A 22,926-nucleotide genomic window follows, 5' to 3' on the forward strand; every position below is an offset into this window, starting at 1 on the left:
CGTTCTCGTCTTCCCGGGCTGTGGCCACCACTAGAGATGCCTGTACCTGCCCACCAGAGGCCCTGGCCCGCACAAAACAACGAACGTGGCTATAGGGAGATGACATCGGTCTAGGCCACAGCCCGGGCACCCTGCCCGGGGTTCGGTGGCCGTGCTCGGGCTGCCTGGACTACGGAGTGGTCCTGGACCTCAGCGGCGCCTCCTGGAACCCTGCAGTGCTGTGGGCCCTGCTGCCTGGAGCCTGTGGAGGGGTGGCCGGGAGGCCTTGTGGGGCCCTGGGCAGAGAGGCCCACACTTCCCATCCCCGAAGGCCTGACTTCCTCCCGTCTGGGTCTCAGAATCTCAGAATCACAGAATCACACCAGTGCTTCAGCCCGCCGGTCAAGGTCAACGTCGACAGTCACAACCCAGATAGTATGCACGCCGCACACAGTGTGAAGAAAATGATTCTTTCCCCCCAAACTTGTAATTCTGGTATAATCGTGAGAAGAAGAGCAGACGTGTTCGAACAGTGGCGTGTCCTACAAAACGCCTGACCAGGTGTCGCCAAAGCCGCCGAGGTCACCAAGTTCAAGGGAAGTCTGAGCAGCTGCCCCGGCCGTGAGGAGCCTGAGGAGCATGAGGACTCAGTGCCGTGGGTGGGGTGTGTGGGTGGGACCCGAGAACAGGAAGGGGCCTCGGTAGAAACCAAGGGAATCCGAATCAACCACGGGCTTCCGTTCACGGCCACAAACGTACCGCCCCAATGTGAGAAGTTCTGGGGGGAACCGCAGGCGGGAGAGGGTGGCGTCGAGGTCTCTATACAATGCGCTCAACTTTCCTAAAACGGTTCCAAACACTAAAGGTTATTAGTTAAACAAAGTTTACTAATTTAAAATAATCGCACGTATACAAGGAGGACTTTGAGGCTCCGTGTGCGTGCTGGTTTCAGTACGACTTCTGGCTGCGTGGCCCTGGACGAGTTGTCTCCGCGCCTTTTTGTTGCTTTCCTCATTTTCAGCAAAGGGCAGAGAATACTGGCCGCTCCCCTGGGCTGTTGGGAGAATCAGGGAATGCGTTGCCCAGGAAGTGCCCGGCACGTGTGTGGCACGTGTGAACTCACACCGTTATAGACACGTCTTCACACATACGTGCACTGGGGTTACTGTGGATGTGGGTTTGTTTTTATTGTTCTCTCTTACTATTTTTGGAAGCCAACCTGTGCTTTAAAGATGGTCGGCCAGTTCTGCTGCTAGCCAAAGCCTTTTGTGTTTAGGCCCAAAGCACTCGTTGTCTTCCTAATTATGTGGGTGTCGGACACACATCGTTGGGGTTTGAGCGTGGGTTTTGGTGGGAGGTGGGTGGTTGTCTTTTTCGGAGCCTGGGGCTCTGGCTTTTCAGAAGACTCAGTTTCCCCCCACCGTGCCCCAGGGTCACTGGGAGGGAGACTGAGCCGATCTGCCCCCAGGCCAAGGGGACAGAAGGAAGGGGACTGAGGCCCCAACGTGCACCTTTGAAGTTCAAAGCTATGAGGAGGCCTGAGACGGGGGTGGGGGGCACTTGACCAGAAGCCCCCCTTCCAGAAGGGCAATCCCACCTGAGAACGGGGGCCGGGTGGGCCGGCCAGGGTGCCAGTGCTGGGCACAGCCCCTCCTGGTCCGGCCACGGGCGTCTCCTCCTCCGGTGCAGAGACCCATAGCGAAGGGCATCACCAGAGGGATGGGACCTCCTGCCCCACCCCACACCGAGGAATGCCGGCTGGAGGGGCCCGAGCTCCTGAGGTGAGTCATGCAGACAAAACCAGACCCGCCCCCGGTTTCCTGGGTGGGGGGTGGTAGGTAGCTCCCGCCATGCTGGGTGGGGTGAGACTTTGGCCCAGAGTCATGGTGTCTCTGTTTCTGCACGTGGGACAGCTGCAACCAGAGACAAGGGCCAATGTCTCGTTTGCCCTTCTAGAAGGTCATGAGCAGGTGTTTCTTGAACCAAGTAGGCCCCGGACCACTTGTTCATCCCAGAAGGGCCACAGGGCAGGAAGGACTTTTTCTCAAAAGGCAGCAGATGCTGTGATTTGGCCACTAAGAGAACTGGGACTTGACTTCGTGCCCTGAGTTACAGAAGTGGACGTACTGGTTACCTGCATAAACGCCCACATATCTGGGCACTTCGAAACAGACGTATAGCCACATGTGCGTGTGCTCACACACACGCATGCACACACATGCTCACCGGGAGGCAGACACATGCTGTTGATCATCTTGGCAAGATGCGTTCTTGCCTGGCACTCAGCTTTTCTTCCCACGTCTTGGATGGAGGTTGCGGCTGGGGGGGCGGTGGGGGGGCGGGGAAGGAACAGGGAAGTGGCAGGCGGTGTGGAGAGGAGCTCACTTGCTTCTGCAGGCGACAGATGGGGCGAGGACCGATTACACAGTGGGTATTAAAACTCCTTTTTAAATGCAACAACATTTGCAAACCGATCCGAGCCCCTCAGAAGCCATAAGGGAAAGTGTCCATTTGGAGACCCGATTCCAACCTTTCTTCAAGGTGGGGCTGTTTACAAGCCTTTATAGCTCGCGGCGCCTAGAGCGGTCCCAAGGAAATATTGGCCCCAGTGTGGTCGTGGCCACTAGGAAAACGTCGTGAGGACACCATGGTAGCACTCGAGGTGCGCTGCCACAAATAAATATGAGACTTCTTGGAGATTCACCTGGAAAGAACTGAGAGGAAGGCTTGTAAAAGCAACAGCCGTTGGGTTTTGTTTTATCATTGTAGAAACCGTACATGTTTGTCGCAGAAAACTTAGAAAGTGTGAAGAGTAAAAATCCCCCCGCCTGGCGATAACCGGGTATTGTTTTGCGTAACTATTCTGCGTATTGCTAACATCTGAGCGCGCACGCACCCAATATATCTAGCGCTGCCCAGAGCTGCAGGTAGAGCCATCCACAGACCGGCGAACGCTGTTTTTTATGACCTGCCTTTTCACTTGACAATAGCTGCTAAGCGTTTCCTCATGGTGTTCAATATCACGTCAAGTCACCGAGATGACAGGCGCGCGCACCCTCCGAGATCGGAGAGAACTTGGAACAGAAAACCCAACCGGCCGCCCCCGCCCCCGAGAAGAGTGGGCCGCCTCCGTGAACTTGGATGCTCAGCACCCTCTGCACACGCGTGCACATCTGGAGGAACGGTTACGAAGATTAATGTCACGCCCGGTGTCAGAACTCCCCCCGACATTTCCTCAGTTTATCCAAACAGTTCGGCGGAGCCCTCTGGGGACGCGGAGCCGCTCTGCGGTGCGAGGCCGGCACTTAACCCTCGGAATCCCCCCCGGTCCCCGGAGACACGCGTGCAGGTTTTATTCCTTAATTGCTAAAGCAATGAGGCCGCGCACTAAACCCACACAGCAAGAGCTTGAAATTGTTTCAGGCCGAAATGCAAAAAAAGGAAAATCTGGACAGACTGGGCTGATTCGAATTATATCTTTAAGCGGGGTTTGAAAGCCAGTAGAAAACAGAAACTACATGATAAAGCAAGTCATGTTTTTGAAACCCTGGTGTGTGTTAAATAGGGTCTTGAGCCAAATGAAGTATTTTCAGTGTGACTCAGAGAATATTTTGTTACGGGCCCCTCCCCCGCCCCAGCATTGGAGACTTAGTTTGGTTTCAGACCAGTGAACTGCTATTGCAAAATTATTTTTTCTTTATGGACCATGCATGTCCCGTAACTAATGTATCTCCCATATTGCTTTGGCTGCCAGGGGGCTCGGGAACTCAAGTTACTGTGCCGGTCTTGCATATCTGTGTCCTAATACCCGCTCTGGTTTTGATTTTCCCCCCTGATCCTGGTTTTTATCTACTTAGATTTTTGTTTTATTGCATGTATTTCTTGTAAGCCACCTCACGTCTTTTGTTAGATAGATTTGTAGATCAAAACAGCTTGGCTTTGTGGTTCGGTTTAAGAAGAAACGAACATTCCGGTTTGGTTTTCGAGTTCAGCAAATTAGTGTGATTAGCTCTGATTTGAGGTTTACAGTTCTGCTGCGTTCAAGTCCTTGGTATTTGCTACATCAAAGGGCCCGAGAGCTGGCGCTTAACCTCCTGCGTGTTAACGCTGCGCAGTGCATGGCACGTCTGTTTCCAATGATTCCGGGGCAAGAAGCGCCTCGAGAGCCTTTCTTGGAACCTCGCTCCCTTTGGAGGCGCGACAGGGTGGGCGCGTGAGCACCAGCCTTCAACGCAGAGGCGACGAGGAGTTTAGAAAGGACAGTGACCCCGCTCTTTCGGACGTTTCCCTGCGTCTTCGCTTTCAAAGAGAGGAAGGCCCAAGTCCTCTGTGTGCAAGGGGGCACAGGTCCCATGACAGCAATTCCAGAACCACCCACGAAGGCGACCCCGAGAGGGTCTTGCACCTGTCTCCCTGCACCTGTCTCCCTCCTGGGGGTCAGGAACCCAGCAGCCCCCAGGGAACAGAGAAGGTCTGACGCAAAAGGGACCCGAGTCTCCCCGAGGACGAGGGACACTCAGAGACGTGGCTCAGGGATGGAGTTCAAGGCGCCAACTCTCCCCACGGCCCTGGTGAGTGCCCCACCCATTCCCTCGATTCCACCCAAGACTGCTGGTTTATGTGGATGTCCACGCAGAGGACGTTTGTGGCGGTGGAACCAGACGCCCTGGGCTGCGGGTGCTGCTGAGACGCACACCCTTCATACGACCTTGACAGGCTTCGCCGACTCTGCGTGCTCGCTGTCTCCCAGGCCCAGTGGAGGGAGGGAGACTGAGAGAGGGGACCCTGTACATTTTGGGCCTCCTTCACATTTCAGAGAACATGTTCGCGCCGTCCCAGCTTCATCCTGTATCAGCCCCATGACTTTGCACAAATGATTTCCTCTCTCCGAGCCTCAGTTGCCTCACCCAAACATGGAAATGACGCGTCTACCATGGAGCTAAGAAATGACGCATCTACCATGGAGCTAGGAAATGATGCATCTACCATGGAGCTAATGAAACTTGAGTTTCCAGGGTCCCTCCCTGTGCCTAGGCCCCCGCTACAGCATGGGAAGAAGCCCTGGTCATGTGATCACATGTCCGGGTAAAATCGGAAAAGTAAGATATTCTGGTCACAGCGGGTTGACTACCGTCTCTGCCCACTGACCCCCGCCCCCGCGCCACTCTTGGCCGTGGGCGTCGTGGGGGGTCAGGCTGAGGCCGAGACGAGTCGGGCTGCACTGGCCCTGTGCTGAGTGGAACATATGTATGTGGTTGCCTTTTCAGGGCGGGAATGGCTTCCAAAGACACTCCTCCCTCCCCCGGCTTGCCCGTCTCCGAGGCTGGGGGTCTTGGCGTGAAGGTGCAGGGCCAGGTGCGCCAGACGAATGCAGGTAGCGGGAGAGAAACCAAGTCTGACAGATAGGGAGCCAGAGGCTGCTCATCGGCCATGGCAGATTGTGAGCAGACAATCTGGTTTTTACAGACGTCTAATTAACATGCTCAGGGGTACAGCCTGTGTGACTGTACACGCACCCACGGTTCCTTTCTCTCCTTCCAGCGGGGACCGTGTGAAGCACCATTGATCAGCTCGGTTCGCAGAACACAGACCTCCAGGAGAACTACCAACAGCAAGTATAACCTCGTGGGAATCTGCGTGGTCTGCACGTCAGCTCTCAGTGAAGAAATTGATTTTGCTCAGCCTTGCTGGGGAAAAGACCGAGTTATATTCCTATTCTCTCCATAGGAATATAATAGGAATAATATAGGAATATTATATCCTGCCACGTGAAATAAAATGACCACATATACAGACAAAAATGTAGGGAAAAATACTAGAGAGGAGTAAGAGACAGTAATTTAATTAAAAATGCTTTGGGCATTTCTAACTCTCACGATCCTTGTGGCGTCCATCAGCTTTTAAAAATCTGTGTGTGGCGGCTTTTCGTACACTAAATAAATATTTACTCTTGCACCTAATTTTTATTTGTACTTGCACAAGCTTCAGGCCCTCCCCGCCTGGATTCTCTTCTGGAAACTGGCGCAGTTACGTCTCCTCCGCAAGCAGATGGGAAATGTCCTTGTGAGGTTTGTATGCATAGCTCCTTGTAGCCAGCAGTTGCTAATATGATTACTATCCCTGGAGACTCTGCAGGGAAGGTTGGTTGCTATTGTTTGTTTTATTTTGTCTTTGCTAGGAGCTTGGGAAAACCCCTCCGCACTCCCGCTGTGTGAGCTGAGGGGAGTCGGTTTACCCTGGGAAACACCTCACCTCAGTGCCTGGCCGCACCTGACTCTGCTGTCTGGGGCCCGGGCACCCTCCTGCACTCTTCCTGGCAACACTTCCTTCTCCGCAGCGGCCTGTGGTCCCCGCAGCGCAGAGCGCCGCTCCCCAGGAGTCTTCCTACCCAGCTCCAGTGACTGATCCAGACTGAACCGACCGTTGCTCTTCCATCGGAGTTTTGGCCTGGAGACTGGAGAAAGCAAGCCTGAGTCCTCCTGCGGTAGAAAATCTCAGACCCGCGCTCCTGACGTTTGCCGGTCACCAGGTGCCCAGCCACAGCCTGCGTGTGAGTGAAGCCAGGAGGTGGCAGAGAAAGAGGCGCGCCAGGTGGGGAAGCGGAGCTCACCCGCCGGCCCCTGTGGTCTGGCGCACGCCGACCGCCCCGCGGGGGCGTGGCCGCGCTGCTCGTCACCCTGCACTTCTTTCTGGAGCTCAGAGCTGGTCCGGGGTGGCTCTCGGGCGGGGCTCGGGCCAGCCCAGGAGTGAAGGTGAGCTGGGGACAGGCCGAGCCTTTCAGAGGGGAACACTCGGCCTTGCATCATCTTCATCTGAGTGCAGCGAAGTGAACTTCTACAAGAAGAGTTTGCCAGAAGCTAAAGGAAATTCTCTCAAGAGGAAAAGAACATCATCTGGAGCCTCTGGAACTTGTTTTAAATACAAAATTTCCTGTCGTCAATCAAAATTCACAAGGCATACTAAGAACAGGACTGTGAGAAAAAAAATGTATAACAGAAACACCCACAGGGGACCCCGATATTAGAATGATCAGACGTGGTCTTCAAAGACTAATATTAGTATATGCAAGGAAACAAATGACAACATGAACTTTTTTTATCAGAGAACTAGAATCTTCAAGAAAAGGAATCAAGTGAAAATTCTGGAAATGCAAACTATGATGACTGAAATGGAGAACGCAGGTGATGGCTCTCACAGCAGATCAGACGCAGTGAGAAAGGAGTGTGGTGACCGGAAGACGGGCTCACAGAAAATACCCAGATGGCACGTGAAAATCAAAAGAATGAAAATAGAGCAAAGGATATAAAACGTATGAAAATGGTAAAAAAACAAACAAACAAAAAAACTTACATGTAACCAGAGCCCTAGCAGGGTGGAAGAGTGAGTATAAGATGGAGTCTGGAAGGAGGTAATGACTGAGCCTTAAAAAAAAAAGATGAAAATGTCAAACCACAGATTCAAGAATCACTATGATGCCCGAGCAGGATGAATCCAAAGACAAGCACACCTTGCTTCGCACGCTACAACCAAACTCCTGAAAGGGCTTTAAAGGCAGGTGAGTGAAGACGGCGTCAGAGGAGCGAGGGGAGACCGAGGCTGGAAGGAGGTGAGCCCGGGACAGGAGCAGCGCGGGAGGGTGCCGGGCAGTGGCCACGGCAGCGCGGTGCGCGGCCCGGGGGAGGGGTCCTCCGGCCATGCAGCCTAAAGACATTTCCGGACAGACGGCCACAGGGAACTTGCCGGCAGAGACCAGCACTAAAAGGAACACTAAAGGGAGTTTTTCAGGGAAAGAAGGATCGTCCCAGAAAGATGCATGGAAATGCAGGAAGGGCTGACAAGCACTGGGAGGGAGGAGTAAGTGGATAAATCTAGATGGAGCTTGAGTGCGTAAAATGATGACAATAGGGATGACTTTTTAAAAAATATATGTACAGTCAAAATGTACATGTGTAAAAGCAGTAACATAAATTCAAAAAGGATGAAGTTAAATGTAATTTCATGTAAATAAATTAGGATTGGAATAATTTTATTGCTCGTAAATGATAAAAGTACTGACATATATATTGGGCTTTAATTAAGTCAAGGGTGCCTATTGTATTGCTAAAAAGACTGCTAAAAGCATAGTAGAAGAATGTAAACTAACGAAATAACAGAGTTTGAAGTTTAATAACGATAACAATAACAGATTAAACGAGCAAGAGGGCTAAGAGAGACGACAGAACAGATGGGAACAATGGAAAACAAATAATGAGATGGTGCATCTAAACCCAAATTTATGGGGAATTATGTTAAAGGTGAATGAACTAAATATTTCAATTAAAAGACTACAGTTTCCAAGCCAGGATTAAAGATAAAGCTGCCATAGGCTGCTTAAGGGACCTTGGGGTCCCTTAAGACCTTGTCTTAAACACCAGGACCCAGAAAGGTCGATGGAGTGAGAGGGTGGGAAACGGCCGTGCAAGTGGAGCTGAGCTCCTTCTCGGCCGAGGAGACTGGAAGGCGGGAACCACTCCCTGAGAGTCTTTATCACGACGATAAAATGCATCTTTGCCCTGGGGACACAGTGACCTCAAATGTGGTGCCTCTAGTCACAAAGCTTCGAACAACTGGAGAAAACCCCAAGAGGCACAGCTGAAGCCAGCCGCGGCGGGAGGTCTTAGCACGGGTAGGGAGGAGCTGAGTAGTGTGATCAGCAAACGCAACCCACCTGAGGTCTGTGGAACTCTGCTCCCGCCGTGGCAGGGGACTCTTCCCTGTCCTGCCCCGGAATCTCAGGTCGGTTTTATTCCTCTTTGTGGTTTGTATTTCCTAGTTGCCTTGAATCTCTTTGAAAGGAGGAAGAGTTTCAGTAAAGAAATGGAAAAAAAAGAAAAGAAAACAGATAAATGGGAGGAGCAGGTGAGAGCGTGGAAGGCAGGGACCCTGGGCCCTGTCACTCCTTGCTGGGTGAACGTGGACCACGGTCCCTGTCGGGAACCACAGAATGCAACAGCAGCTTGACAGGGTCCTGGTGAGACTCACATGACTCGGTGTGTGTCCAGGGTCTGCCTGGAGCGAGCGTGCCGTCCAGGGGAGCTGTCACTGCTGTCACCGTCATCATCATGATCATGGCATTTGAGGAGAGCAGGCCTTTCCAATGACGAGACGCTGAACCGGAAGCTGCGTGCTGAGCCAGCGCTTCTGCCTGCACACGTCTGAAGGACGGGAAAGGGAATGGGCAGAGCTGGCACCTTCTCGGGCTCAGCCCTGTGAAAAGCCGTAGAAACAGGCTGCACCAGCCCCTGGGCCGGGGTGGGGCAGGGAGGCAGCCAAGACAGCACCCCTGGGGTATGGGGGACGGGGTGGGTGGGAAGGGGAGGGGAAACAGAGCTCACGGCAGCCCCCCTGGGGATGAGGCTTCCCTGCTAACTAGACTCTTGCAGGACGTCCTTAGCGCAGTCTTCTGGGACCAAGGCCAGGGAGACTGGCCGTTCTCTGAACGACACCAGGGAAGCGTCTGTTCGTCCCCACCTACTGGGACAGTGCGGGGTCCTGATGGGTGTCCTAGCAGGAAGAACTGCCATGTCCTGAGGTGTCAGGGCCAGTGCCAGGCACTTCCCTGCCATCTCCTCCGAACTCCCAGTCTCCCCGGCAGAATCGGAGGCTTAGAGGGGCAAGGAGACTTGCCTGAGGCAGAACCGAGATCCAACTACCTATGTGTCTGATTCTCAGACCGCGTTTCCACTCTCTTCACGCGTATGCTGTGTAACTCACTGTCATTCTTATACAAGACAGGGGTCCGCCACCTCCTTATAAAAAGCATGTCGCATCCAACCCTTTGCTTGGGGAACTGCCGCTCACCCTTCAAAACCCAAGGTCAGCGAGAAGCCTCGGGGAAGTCCCTCCTGGTGCTCCAAGGCCATCCCCTGCCCGTCACCTCTGCCCAGCACCTACCTCTGTTACCATCTTTTTCGCGTCTGGAATCATCAACGCAGGCATCTGTCCCCCTCACCAGGCCTGAGGTTTCTCACTTGTCCTGTTGCATCGGGATCTACGGACCGAGCCCGGAGTAGCGACACTGTAAGTAAGCACATGGACAGGGGGATGAAAAAATAATTTCCTTCAGCCAAGACTTACCCAGTCCCTACCGCGTACCACACACTTCCAGCGAGATGTGTGGAACAAAGCGGTGAAGAAAACAGCGTCCCTGTTCTCGGGAGACGAGCACGCTGCGGGGAAGCGGGCAACAACGAGGCACACAGGCAAGGAAACCGAAGAACCAGTGTCTGTGAAACGCGCCCCCGCGGCTCCAAGGCTGCTCAGATGGCTGGAGCGTCCTGCCTGCAGGTGGAGGGCTGAAGGAGCAGGAGGACTATTTCGGTATCACCTGGGCATTGCATTTAACGAGGAAGGGAAACTGCTCAATGTCCCACTGCTTCTGTGCCCTAAAACTGTCATTGCACTGCCATCAGAATGAATAAAGCACTGCCCTGCTGGAGAAGCAGGTGATACACTCAGGGCAGTAGAGGGTAAGATGTGGCACTTACACCTCTACTTACTGTGCCTGGTCCGGGGGCAGACATCGCTAATCGATCACGGCATTCGGTCCACCTGAGCCTGCACTCCAGGCAGCCACAACCAATCAGCCAGAACCGGCCGGCAAGTTGAAACCTCTGTGCACTCCCGGCCTGGGACATTTTATCTCCGTTCTGGCTGAGGGAGGGTAGGGCTGTGGCAGCAGCTTCAAGGGAAACCAAATCCCTGAACCGATCTTGGCAGTGGCACTCGAAAAAGAGGAGCCTGAGAAGAAGGATTGCTTTTCAAATATTTGGTTTCCAAACATATTTATTTGCAACTCCAAGTCTACTGACCATATGCATTACATCTGTTCTGGACTGGGATTCAAACAAGGTTTATGATTTATTGGCTTTAAAAACACCCATCTCTAGGTACCTTAGATTTAAAAAATCCATCGCTAGGTCCCTGCGCACAAAGATGCCAGCATCTCCCAGAGACAGACCTGTCCCGCTCAGGAGCTGGGGTACTCAGGGCCCCCACAGTGCAGACGAATCCCACCACCTGATTTGAAAGAAGGACGAAAGGCTCCTTTTGAAGCTGGCGATCCCTTCCTGGGGCTCACACACCCTGGCCGATCTAGCGCCCCTCACTGGGGTTCTCAGCTCAGCAGGGGCCGTGGGGCTGTGCTGAGGCCGCCCGGGCCCTCGTGAACCTGCTGGGCCCTGCTGGGCGGCCCCTCCGCTGCAGGTTCGTGCCTGTGAGTACACGGCCTCCCCGCTCCAGGCCTTGCTCTTTGTGCAGAGGGTCCTCAGGTCTTTGCATCCTACCTTGAGGGGAGGAGGGAGGGAGCAGCCGTGGCTGAGTCTCTGCCGGCTCAGAGAAGCGCCTGGGTCACTCTCATTCTCAGTTTCCTCATCTGTAAAGCGGGAATGGGAGCAGCATCGTCTCTCTGGTCACCACAGTGACTGGGTGGACAGGCGGAGGTCAACGGCGCGGCTCACAGGGGCTGCTCGGTGCACGGGCGTGCCGACTGCAGGCCCGAGACTCTGTGGATGAGTTACTTCATGTTCAGAAGGAGCTGACAGACGGTTCTCACATCTCATCAGAGTGCACACTCCCTGACCCCGCCCATGGAGTGGGCTCCGACCGTTGGAGACGGTGCGGGGGCCTTTGCTGCTCTAACTGGCATCCCCGGGGGATGGGCTGGAGCTGTATGGACCACCCTGGGAAACACTCTGTGTGAGGAGAGACTCCCACCCCAGCCTGGCAGGGGAGAAGCCGGGGAGGTACAGTAGTGACCTGTTCGAAGCCTTGCCTGAAGGTCACATTCGGGGGTGTTTCCCACAGAGGAGAGCTCCAGCCTGCCACAAGCCCTCCTACAGGCTCTCACCACCCCCAACACCGTCTCTTCCCACGGCAGCTTCCGCCCAGAGAGGATGTGGGGACTGGAGGACGTGCCGACCACCAGCTGTCACTCACGGGCTGCGTGACCGTGGGCAGCTGCTCACGCTCCTTCCGTTTGTCACCCACCCTCCTGCGTCCTGCCTGGTGCCCTGGGAGGCCCCCCTCGTGGGCGTCCCCCATGGGTTCCCTGGGCCCCTGGCTCCCTGCTGGGTCCAGTCAACAGGGGGCGATAGCAGGAAGTTGGAGGGCGGGAGAGGAAACCGGCCCAAGTATTTCCCCGGACCGCCCCCCCACACACACACCCCGGCTTCCTTCTGCCAAGGCAGCCACAGCCTTGGCTGGGTGGTCCCTCCTCCAACCAGAGGTCCGGGAAACCACTCCTCCTCCTGCCCTAAAGTCTTGGGGTCTCAACAGCTCCGCCTGCTGCTAGCGCCAGAGGACTTCAGTACCCCTGTTGGCTCCCCTTAACTGGACACTGTGTACATAGCCCCTTCAGCAAACCCTCCCCAGTTGCCCGCTTGGAACCGCTGTGTCTACTCCCTCAGCCCTGCCTGACAGCACACTTAGCTTCCACCCCTGCAGCCTGAGTAGCCGCCTGAGAACGCCACCAGAATTTGTCAGAGTATTGCCCACAGGCCAAATCTGGCCCCCGGACTGTGCTTTACAATAAAGTTTTATTAGAACACCAGCCATGCCCATTTATTTGCATATAGTCTATGGCTGCTTTCACATTATGGTGGTGGGGTTGAGTAGCTGGGACAGAGATTGGACACCCCCTTAAGCCTAAAATTTTGACAGTCTGACCTATGGCAGGAAGTTTGCCAAACCCTAAGCGCCAGCATAGGAGACGGTGGTCACAAGCCCTGAGCCCTGAGACAGGGCGTGTGGGACACTGTCCGAGGGCCTGGATCCCCCCGCTGGGGCGCAGTGGCAGCCACGCGTGGTTCCTGAGCCAGAAAACTTTTGGGGGCCCTAAGCGGGCCAGGGCACTTACCGTCTGCTGCGTAGGATGGAGGGTCACGAGGTCTTCTCAAGAGCAAGCGAAGTTGTGGCGGATTGCCACTTGCTGGCGGGAGTCCGCTCCTCCTGGTCTTCCCCTCGGCATCTAGCGCGGGGCTCCTGGAGGGGCCAGCTTCCATAACTGTTTGCTGGTGGATGAATGAATTCAATTAGCAAGCCATCAGTTGGGGTGGAGCTGTGCCGAGACCCAGCATTTATGCAAATCAGAGTCCTTTGGGGACACTGCAGCTGTCGCCAAGTCTTAGCGGCTTTTCCCATGACACTGATTTCCCACACCCACTGCCTCCGCTGTGTCCTCACGGCTGCCATGGCCACCAGTTTCCTCCACGGTCCTCCCACCTCCAGGCCCACCCCTGTCGGGCTACCTCTGACCAGCTTCCCAAACGATCTCAGGCATCAGTCTGACCGCACTGGCCTGCTCTTGAACCTGCTTGTGGCTTCCCCTGCCTGCAGGGTTTTCTCCAATTTACCTCCAAATTTCATGGCACAGCACACCAAGCCCTTCCCCACGGGACCCTGCTCCCCAGCCACCGCCTCACGGCTCACTGCCCCCTCGCCTCTCCTCTGCAGGATGCTCCAGCACCCCGTGGTCTTCCCAGGCCCCCCAACACACCTCGGTACCCCGGGGGTGCCCATCAGCCCCTCTGCCCACACCAGCTCTTCCCTACCCTTCTGGGTAGATCGTGGGCTCTACCTCCCCAGGTGGCGGCAGTGCTGGCCTCCAGGCTGAGCTGGGTGGTCCCTCATGGCTCCCCCAGCACCTTGTGCTGATCTCTCTGGAAGGTCATAATTGCCTGTTTACCTCCCAACCTCCTGGGCAAGGCTACAAGTTCCAGGTGCGCGAGTCAGAGGTGGTAGACGTGTCAGGTAGATGGCAGGTGCAGCCCACGGGGGTGAGGTCTCCCACCATCAGCCCAGGCCCCTGCTCCCTCTGCAGCCGGGTCTCTCCTGCCAAGTATATATTACATACTCAAGTCCCCAGCCCACGAGAAGCTACAGGAGTCTTCCTTTTGGGGTCGGGGTTGTGGGGAGGCACGTGTTTTCAACCTATTTTAGGCCTGAATAATTGAAAATTCTTGAAAAGCCCCAAACAACGTCTGGATTGAAAGCCACGTTATTTAAACAATAAATTGAAACATTCCGCGCCGCCCCCCCCAAATCAGCAGCCACTCATTTGGACCCCAGGCAAACTGAGTGTCCCCTGGGAGCCCAGCCCCTTGTGCTGATGCGGCTGATGGGGGTGGCCCTGGTGGCCCTGGAAATCTAGCTTTGTCCTCAGGATGAGGTGCAGCTGACCCCTCCACGATTTTTGCTTCCTTCTCAATGGAAGGCTGTGCCAGCCATGGCAGAACACGGGTACCCGGATGATCATCCGGCCTCTTGGTGAGGGTCACGTGACTCAAGGGGCCTGGAAGCAACTGGAAATGAAGGAAGGAGGTGTGGGGGGCGTGGTCCCACAGGAAGGGCCGGGGTCCAAGGCAGAGGGCCGGCTACTGCTCCCTCGCAGCCTCGGGTGCTGGGATCTTTCACAAGAAACCGGCGACACGGATCTGTACACGACACCACCCAGGTTCTTGGGTGTGGGCATCAGAAACTCGGGAGCCTGCAGGAGGCCAGACTAACACCCTCTGCAGGGTGAGTTCAGCCTGCTTTAACGGGTCTGCAGTCTCATGTCTCCTCTGCAACAGTCTTCACACTCGGTTTCTGTTTTGATCCTCTAGCCACCCAGGAGACCTGCTATTTTTTTTTGGGGGGCTAGGCCCATTTCACAGATGAGGAAACCATGGCACAGAACCACATGCCCAGAACCCCCGGTGAGGGGTGGACTATGACTCAAACCCAGCTCTGTCTGAGCGCATAGCTCCAGTCACGCCAGCTCCTCGGGCCCCTCCTGGCGGCCGAGGCTGTGCCAGGGCCTGCCCCGGGGGCCCGGGCACGGAGAGCGCACCGGTGCTCCGGGAAGCCCAGCCCAGCTCAGCTCCCCGCCAGCAGCCGGGCCGCAGGACCCCTTTATGCGAGCTCAGCATCTGGTTGTCAAACGCAAGCTGGCCCGGGTCCACCATCTGGCTCCACTCGGGCACGTTAAACACTGCAGACGCAGCCGGTGGGGCAGGCAGGCAGGCCCCAGGAGGAGCTTCAAGGTCTGAAAACGGAGGGCTGTCAGCTTGACATCCACCGAGGCAGGTTCAAGATCAAAGAGGGTGGGCAGGACCCCACTCTCCCCATCCCACTCCATCTCACCTCCTTCTGTCTGTCTGCCCGTCTGTCCCTCCTCACCCCCTTCCCTTCCCTTTCTCCTCTGCCTGCTCCCCCCTCTCTGCTCGTCTCTCCCCCTCACACAGCCCCTCCCGATGCCGTTCTCGCCTCTGTGTCTCCCTTCGTCTCCGTCTCTCTCTGTCTCTCCCTGTCTCCCTGTCTCTGTGTCTCTCTTCCCTTCCCCCACCTCTTTCCCATCTCTCTTTCAGCCTCTCTGTCCTTTCTCCTCTTTCTTCTCTCCTCTTTGCCCCTTCTCCGTCCATCTGTCAGAACACCACGCAAAAAGAAGCCCCTCACTCCTGACTTCCAGCATCCGCGCATGGAGAGCACACGCGTGTCACCCACGAGCGCCGGCCACGTTGTTCTGATGCGCTTCTCCTCGCAGGCGAGGGCTCTGCCCATTTCTGAAACAGGCCCTCTCTGACGGAGTCATGACTTGGCACCCTGTGGCAGCTTAAGTATTTTTCCAAACACAGCTAAGCTGGTGTGAGAAGGCCGACGAATCCAGCTAAAAGGACCTTTCGTCTGCCAGTCACTAAAGTACTGTTGTTTCTTCCCTTCTGTCACTCTGCCTGCAGCCCTTCCCACCCCCCACCCCCGCACACACGCACCCCCCCCCCATACACGCACCCCCCATACACAGTTCCCTACTGCCGCTGTTTCTTTGAAGAACGAATCTGCACCTTCCAGCGCTGGCACAGCCATGCTCTCGGGTCCTCGGGAGAAGGGGACCTGGCCTGCGGTGGGCGCCTCCTGCCTCCGGGTGACTTCCCTCCCTTGGCCCTGGGCCTCCCGGCAGCCTGGCCGGGAAGGCGGTCCTCCACTCGGGCAGGTCAGAGAGAAGCGACTTGCCCAAGGTCATAAAATCGGTCTAGCCTCGGAACCCCATATACTGAAGCCCTCCACATGGCAGCGATTCCCGAGCCCCAGAAAGAAGCTCTCAAAGACCCCCTCTGACCGGTGCAGGGGGCACTGCACCCGAAGGATCCTGCCCCCTCGAACAGTAGCACACGGGATTTTATCTGGGGTATATCTCACACACACACTGTTCCGTCTCGTCCTCACATGGCGTCGGGCTGTGCCCAATTTGCAGACAGGTAAACTGAGCCTTGGGAAGGCCAACTGCCCTGGTGAGCAGAAGGGTGGCCGCTCGCCCCCACGTCCCCTGTGCCTGACGGCGGGTGAGTGTTTCAAGATTCCAGCGAGAGATGAGGCGGTGCCGGGTTCCTGGAGCGAAGCTGCAGATCATTTAAAAATCTAACCTTGTCCTGTCCATCATCCGCATCACTCACTCGGTCTTTGGCCTTAGTTTCCACATCCGTCAAATGAAGAAGGTAATGGTCACGGGGCTGAATGCCAGGCGACACGGGGTCGCTGCAGTGTGCCGTGACTGAGAACTTGTAGGGGGACCAAGGAGATAATAGATGCAAACGATGCTCTGGAGCCTGTGCAAGATCAGAGCCCTTTCCAGCCCCCGGTCCCGCCTTCAGAGCTCGCCCTCCGGAGCGGGGAGAGCGGCGCGAGGACCGAACTCGGTTACTGCACGCGCCCCCCCCCACCCCGGACAGCGACAGATGTCACAAGTCACTAGGGCTGCGCACACACCAGACAGTGCACAGGTGAGGTGTGACTATAGAACTGTATGTCTGAACCTTATTTTGTCAACCGATGTCACTCTAATACAGTCAATACAAAATACTTCACTTTGAACCAAAAAACAATCGACAAATCGATGCCCGCACTCCGAGCAGGCGTCTCCAGGGGCTGGTGTAGAAATGAGAGGCCCAGCCGTGCAGTCCGCGTGCCGCCCTGGCCACAGAAGGAGAAGCGAGCTTCCCAGCCCCGGACGCCACCTTCGGAGCCTTCCCCACCCACACGAAGAACCTCGGCCTCTGCTTATCGAGCGCCAAACGCGAGCCTCGTCCTCGCCCCCTGTCCTCTCAGCGGATCCTCATGACAACCCTGTGGGTTGGATCCTTTCCATCTTACAGGTGACAGCTGGGCTCCTCACCCCAGGTCACCCAGTCTGCCATTGGCAGAGTCCCTCTTGGAACCTCAGTCTGTCTGTCGGCCAAGGGCGAGCTCCTGCCACTGTTCCGCACTGCTGTCCCCCAAACGGGAGCCCCGCCGGTCAGGCAAGGCTCGGGGACAGCAGCGGGGCCCCCCAGAGGGTCCCGGGGGAACTGAAACACGGCCACCCCTTTCTCCGGCAGAGGTTCCCATTCCCACTGGGGACAGAGGGCCTGCCAGGACTGGAGCCCCTCTCTGGGGGGACGGCGCCAGGGGGCATAGCGCACGCCGTTTTGACACTGAGCGTGATGAACCAGCCTTTTACGAATCTCAGAAACGAAACTCACGGAGCTGGTTCCATCCTGGCCCGAGCTGCGGGCACGGCCCCAGGAGGCCCCGGCTCTGCTAATTCTCTCATCAGCCTAATCGGAGACCCATCGTCGGCGTCGCACACAAATTTAGCTCCAGACGCTTTTTTGGGAGCTCTGAGGGCTTGTGACTTATGGCCTCGTTTTAAAGAGGAGCAGATTGTGGACACGAACTCCCGGCACTCTTTGTTTTTTTTTAGGGGGAGGGGGACCCAGGCATACGTGCTGCTCACGGGGGAGCCGTGCGGTCAGGGCTGAGGGCCATGAGTGGCTAGAAAAATCCAGCAACAGGGTCACAGCCTGACCTATCTATAATTAACCTAAGTGCTTGTTTATTTAACGACCTCAATCAGAGACACTTAAATAGCATTAAAAATAAAAGATGAGACCCGGGAAGGGACGAGAGGGAGGCTCTTTGTCCAGGCTGAACAAGGCGCCGCCGGAAGGCACGACGAGACTCCAGGGGGGCGGCCAGCGGTCCCCGGGGCTCTCAGAAGCCGTGAATGGACCGAGAAAATGCTCACCTGGGTAAAACCGGCCGCTCACCGGCTTGCTTTGTCATGAAGTCAGACGAGCAGGGTTTGCATCCCGGCAGTGCCGTGCACGGTGCGTGACCTTGTCCAGGTCATCCAAGCCCTCGAGACCTTCCATCTCTTCCAGAGAGAGTTGGCGGGCAGGGTCCGCTGACACTGAGGACGCCACAGCAAACCTGTCGCGCACACGCGTCCCGTACTGGGCACTGTTCTGTGCACCTGTCATCACACATTTAACTCTCACGGTGGCACTAGCATCACCTTCCACTTCACAGGTGCCATTTTATGGATGAGGAGACGAAGGCACGGGGAGGTTGGGTGACCGAGCAGCGTGGAAGGGTAACCGCACGTGGACTGTGGAGGCCGTGGGCTCTGAAACCAGGGACCCGGCCCTGTGTGCTGGCTGCAATGCTCCCCTGCGCGGGGAGAGCCTGGCACCCTGGGGAGTCCTCAGGCCTGAGGAGGTTGGATCCAGCTATTTTTCTTTGTCTCACAAGGGTGGCTGTGTGATGACTCGTGCACATTTTTCTAGCTGATATAAATAGCTTTTTGATTTTCCTCCCCTGCCCCCTCCCCGCCCCCGCAAATATCAGTCAATACTGGCAAGCAAACAGCTCTGTCTGGCTCACGGTGACAAGGTCAGGGCTCCTTTGGAGGACTCTCGCCGGTGCCGTCTCCGTCCCGGGCTGAGAAATCACGGCATTTATTTTAAGCCGTAACATTCTTATATTTAAAGCTTGTCATCGGGCTGAAGTTTGTTTATTGCATTCCATAATTATGATGAATATATTTTAAATAGAAAGAGATTTGAAATGTGGGACAGCTGCAAAAAATATGGTGTCAATCACGGAGAATCAACCCACATCTGGAGCCAGAGCCTGGGTGGGAATGGCTTGTTTTGCATTTTTATGACCAGATGCATCCAGATTAGATGTACCTTATAAACTTCACCCAGACAACTGTCAGGGCCAATCAGCTGTAATTGAACGCGACATTCTCTCCACCAGTCCGCCCGGAGCCCAGGCCAAGAGTCCCCCCTGCGTCCCGGGCCCCGTGAGTTCTGCTAGCCGTGCGCACTGGATCTGTCAAGCTCCGGCCAAATTAAATACTGGACTTCGTTCCACAGCGACTTCCAATTAGAGCGGAGTGAAGTCTGGAGGGCTTCAGAGGCCCCCCTTGGCCCCGTCACTCGGAGGCACGATCGGTGGAAGGAGGGGTGCCAGGGTCTGCCGGTGCTAGACCCGTGCCATGCCTTGTCCCCGGCCACCGAACCGACACCGGCCGAGGGCCGGGGTCGCACCAGGCACTTCAGAACACCCCCGCTCACCCCCAGCCAGCAGCCCCGCCAGTGGGTATGACTCTCCACTGGACCGCTCAGAAAACAGCTTCGGAGAGACGGACGGAAGGCCTGGCCCACATCCGCGGGCGGAGAAAGCTTGAATATTCATTGGTGATGGCCACGCTGGCTCGCGGGAGGGCGTTTCCCACGTCGCCATGACCGGCATTCGTGCCAGGGGCCCAGGAATGCGAAACCTCCCGCCGTGCAAGGAACAGAGTCAGGGATGAGAGGGCCGAACCCTCGGTGTGCCCGCAGCACCCACCCATACCAGCCTTTCATGGCCCCCCCCCCCACAAGGCTGGCCCCTAGAATTAGGAAGTAGATGACTCGGTGTGCGATTGACAGGCTTGAGGACGTTTTCTTATTCTAGACTTCCACGACCTCGCACGTCGGTGCAGAACTAACTCACACGGGCCAAAGGTCGTGATGGAGAAGGGGAGAGAGAGCACAGGAGGGTGGGGGCAAGGTTCTATCAGTTCCTAGGAAATACCCAATAAACATTAGCCCCCGTGACTATCATCAAGCTCGTTGTGTTACTTCTAAGCCTTGCAGGTAGAGGCAGGATGCTGCCGCAGGCATGTAGGAGCCATAAAACCTTCACAATCCGTATTTCCACTTCCCCAGCTACAACCAAGGCTGCCTCACCAAAGCGCAAATCAGTCGTAATGAGAATAATACACATGTCTGGTGTCCGGGTTCCTAGGCCCCAAGCTTGGTATATATCGCCTCGAATTCCTGCGGCAACCCGGTGCCGGAAGGGCTGTTGCTCGACCCATTCAGAGATGGGAACGCTGAGGCTCCCTTGGGGGAAGGCCCCGAGTCACCCAGCCAGGAGAAGGCAGAACCAAACAGAAGGCTGAGACCGAGTTCACAAAGAGACTCCGAAGTCCAAGAAAACCAGGGCTGGCTGTGGTGGCCAAGTACAAACCAGAGGTGTTGGTTTTTCCTAAAAGCGCCTCTTGAACTGGTTTGAACCAGATTCCGAAACGAACGTTCACTTAACTATTAAACCAGAGAAGGACTAGAACATCAAAATCTTGGCAAGACCGCACGTAAATGGCAGCCTCTCCCCACTAGCGCACGCCTGGTTTTAACAAGTACCATCATTTGTATCTAGTTCTGGGTAACAAAGGGATTTCCACAAGTCAGAGGCCTCTGGATTAAAGGACGTTGCCGATCTGGTTACAACAAATTCTATTAAGTAAAAAATCCTGTCTGACAGAGGTTTTCAACAGGCCCTCTCCCTACTGGAGACACACTCCTGAAAGAGAAGCTGGCTTGGGATTTGTGTTTTCGTGAAACAGACATGAAATTAGCAAGCAGTGTACAGAAAGTTTTCCTGCACAGAGGTTGCAAACCATGAATGAAGTCAGCAGCGTGCAGTGTGCACTGTGACAGGGAGGCGTGAGGATGGCCGGGACCCCAGGAGCCCAGGCCGGACCAGCTGTGCGTCAGCTGCAGGCAATTATTTCATGGTGACATTAGGTTGGCAGGTTTTTTGATGTCTCAAGAAAAGATGGGATTGTCAGGTAAAGTCTGCTGGTGGTGGAAAGTTAGTAAAAAAATAAAAAAAAAACCCCAAAAACTATGGGACAAACCAACTATGTTTGTGTCCCAAAGACAGCCTACATCCCCACACCCCCCTGACCCTCATCACGGCCCCAGGCAGTGGGTACAGTGAGGACCCTCACGTAACAGCGGAAGAAACAGGATCAGAGAGGGCCATCATCATGCATACAGCCACACAGCGGGCCCTCCCAGCTGACATTGAGGCCAGGTATGGAGAAGAAAGACGTGACTCCAAAGTATCTAAAACCTTTGACAAAGGTCACAAAACCTGTGCTGATATTTGTTCTGCAAAAGGCAGTCCCTCGCCCCACACCCCCTCCGTCAGTCTCAAATCTCCCTTCATCTGTCTGCTCTCAGGAACACCTGTCGTTGGGTTCAAGGCCCACCTGGATGACCCAGGATGAGCTCATTGGAGAGCTTTGTTAATGACACCTGCAAAGACCCTTTTCCAAGTGTAATGAACTTGCAGCCACATGCATAGGTCCCCAGGATTATACCATGGACCAATCATTTGGGGTGGCGGCAGAGGGGGGGACACACCATTCAACCCAGCACCTATTCCTCCTCCATTTCTCTGCTTCTTAAATTTGCATCTGTGTTTAAAATCAGGAGCCCCAATCCTCAAGGGGTGGTACCCCCATATCAAGGAGCGCCCTGGGAAGGCGGGGTCCCCAGGAGAGGGGAGCCCCTGGCTGGCGGACAGCCCTTCTGCACCACTAACTGTGTGATGTGAGTGGCAGTGGGAAGGATGGTGTCTCCTGTGCGTTTCGCGAGTAGACCGCCCTCCCAGGCCCCCAGAGGGAGGAGCCCTGGCTCGAGGGCCCTGGGACGGGGAGCCCAGCCTGTCCCAATTAGGCTGCTCAGCAGAAGGACGTGCCGGGGGAAGCCAAGTCCCTTGCTCATGTCTATTGGTAGCAAATGTCACCAGCTCCAAGAACAGTTTCTGAACGTTTCGCAAGTTTTGTCTCTGCGAGTCGCATGCTCGAGCTCTGGGTCCGACGAGAGCGCACCGCCCTGGGCTCCTTCCTAACGAGACCCCAGAACAGCCTCGTGCTCACAGAAGGGGCCGCCAGTGCGCGTCTGGCAGCTGGCTCCCAGGACGCGGAGGCCGCGATGACGCCCAGCAGCGGGCCTGCCCACCCCACGTCCCCCTGGCCAGGAGTCCAGTTATCTGACCAGTCCCCACCCGGTCACGGTCACGGCCCAGGGGCCCAGCCTGGAAGGGTCAGGGGTCAGCCTCCCGGGGAAAATGGCGCTCCAGGAGGAGAAATAACAGATCCGAAGTAGGGTTCTCTGAAAGAGGGGGCGGGGGAGGAGGAGGATGTCTCAGTTGGGGTCTTCAAGGAGCGGAACTTGAACGGCAGGAGGAGGGTCAGAGAAGGACAGGCAGGCGGCGGGTGCCCCCGTGGGTAACTGGGGCGTCCCCCGCTGAGAAACTTGGGGGACGACCTAGAACGCACCTGGGAGGAGCCCTGGCCGGGACTGAGCTCCGTGGCGCCCCCTTCCTCCGTGGTTCGGCGCTCCTCCTGGGGCCGAGAGCCCAGCACTCGGGCTTGCCCGGAGTCCAGGCCTTGTAGGCTCCAGCGCGTAGCCGAGACCCTCCAAGGCGTTTGCAGGGGGAGGCGAGCCCCGAGGGACTATGGGAGGGCCCCGCCCCGAGGGACTATGGGAGGGCCCCGCCCCGAGGGACTATGGGAGGGCCCCGCCCCGAGGGACTATGGGAGGGCCCCGCGCTGCCTGACGCACGGCGTCTGAAACAGGAGGGCGGGGCCTGGGAGCGGCCTGCCGTGAAAGCGGGTTTCAACGTCGGGAATGGGCTACCTTCTCCGCCGGGCTGGGAGGGGGCGGCCCTTCCTGATGTCGTCATCATCGCCCGCATCAGCGGCCCGGGGCTGACCTCCTCACCTGCCGACGGTCAAGCCTTTGCAGCCCCTTCCTCTCTGTTCTCTCT

The 22,926-nt window shown here is 56.1% G+C and overlaps 1 long non-coding RNA gene across 1 annotated transcript; it reads right to left on the reverse strand.

The window, feature by feature from the left end:
* Positions 1–5,716: 5,716 nt before the first annotated feature.
* Positions 5,717–22,596, reverse strand: LOC123806081. The gene is made up of 7 exons (XR_006783423.1): positions 22,436–22,596; positions 12,875–13,028; positions 11,304–11,522; positions 9,913–10,036; positions 9,001–9,173; positions 8,687–8,804; positions 5,717–6,433 (listed from the first exon to the last, which is right to left on the reverse strand). It is a non-coding gene; the product is annotated as an uncharacterized LOC123806081 (long non-coding RNA).
* Positions 22,597–22,926: the final 330 nt, after the last annotated feature.

Source organism: Phyllostomus hastatus, unplaced genomic scaffold (assembly GCF_019186645.2).
Source record: "Phyllostomus hastatus isolate PE091 unplaced genomic scaffold, TTU_PhHast_1.1 phas_contig_150, whole genome shotgun sequence".
Lineage (NCBI taxonomy): Eukaryota > Metazoa > Chordata > Mammalia > Chiroptera > Phyllostomidae > Phyllostomus > Phyllostomus hastatus.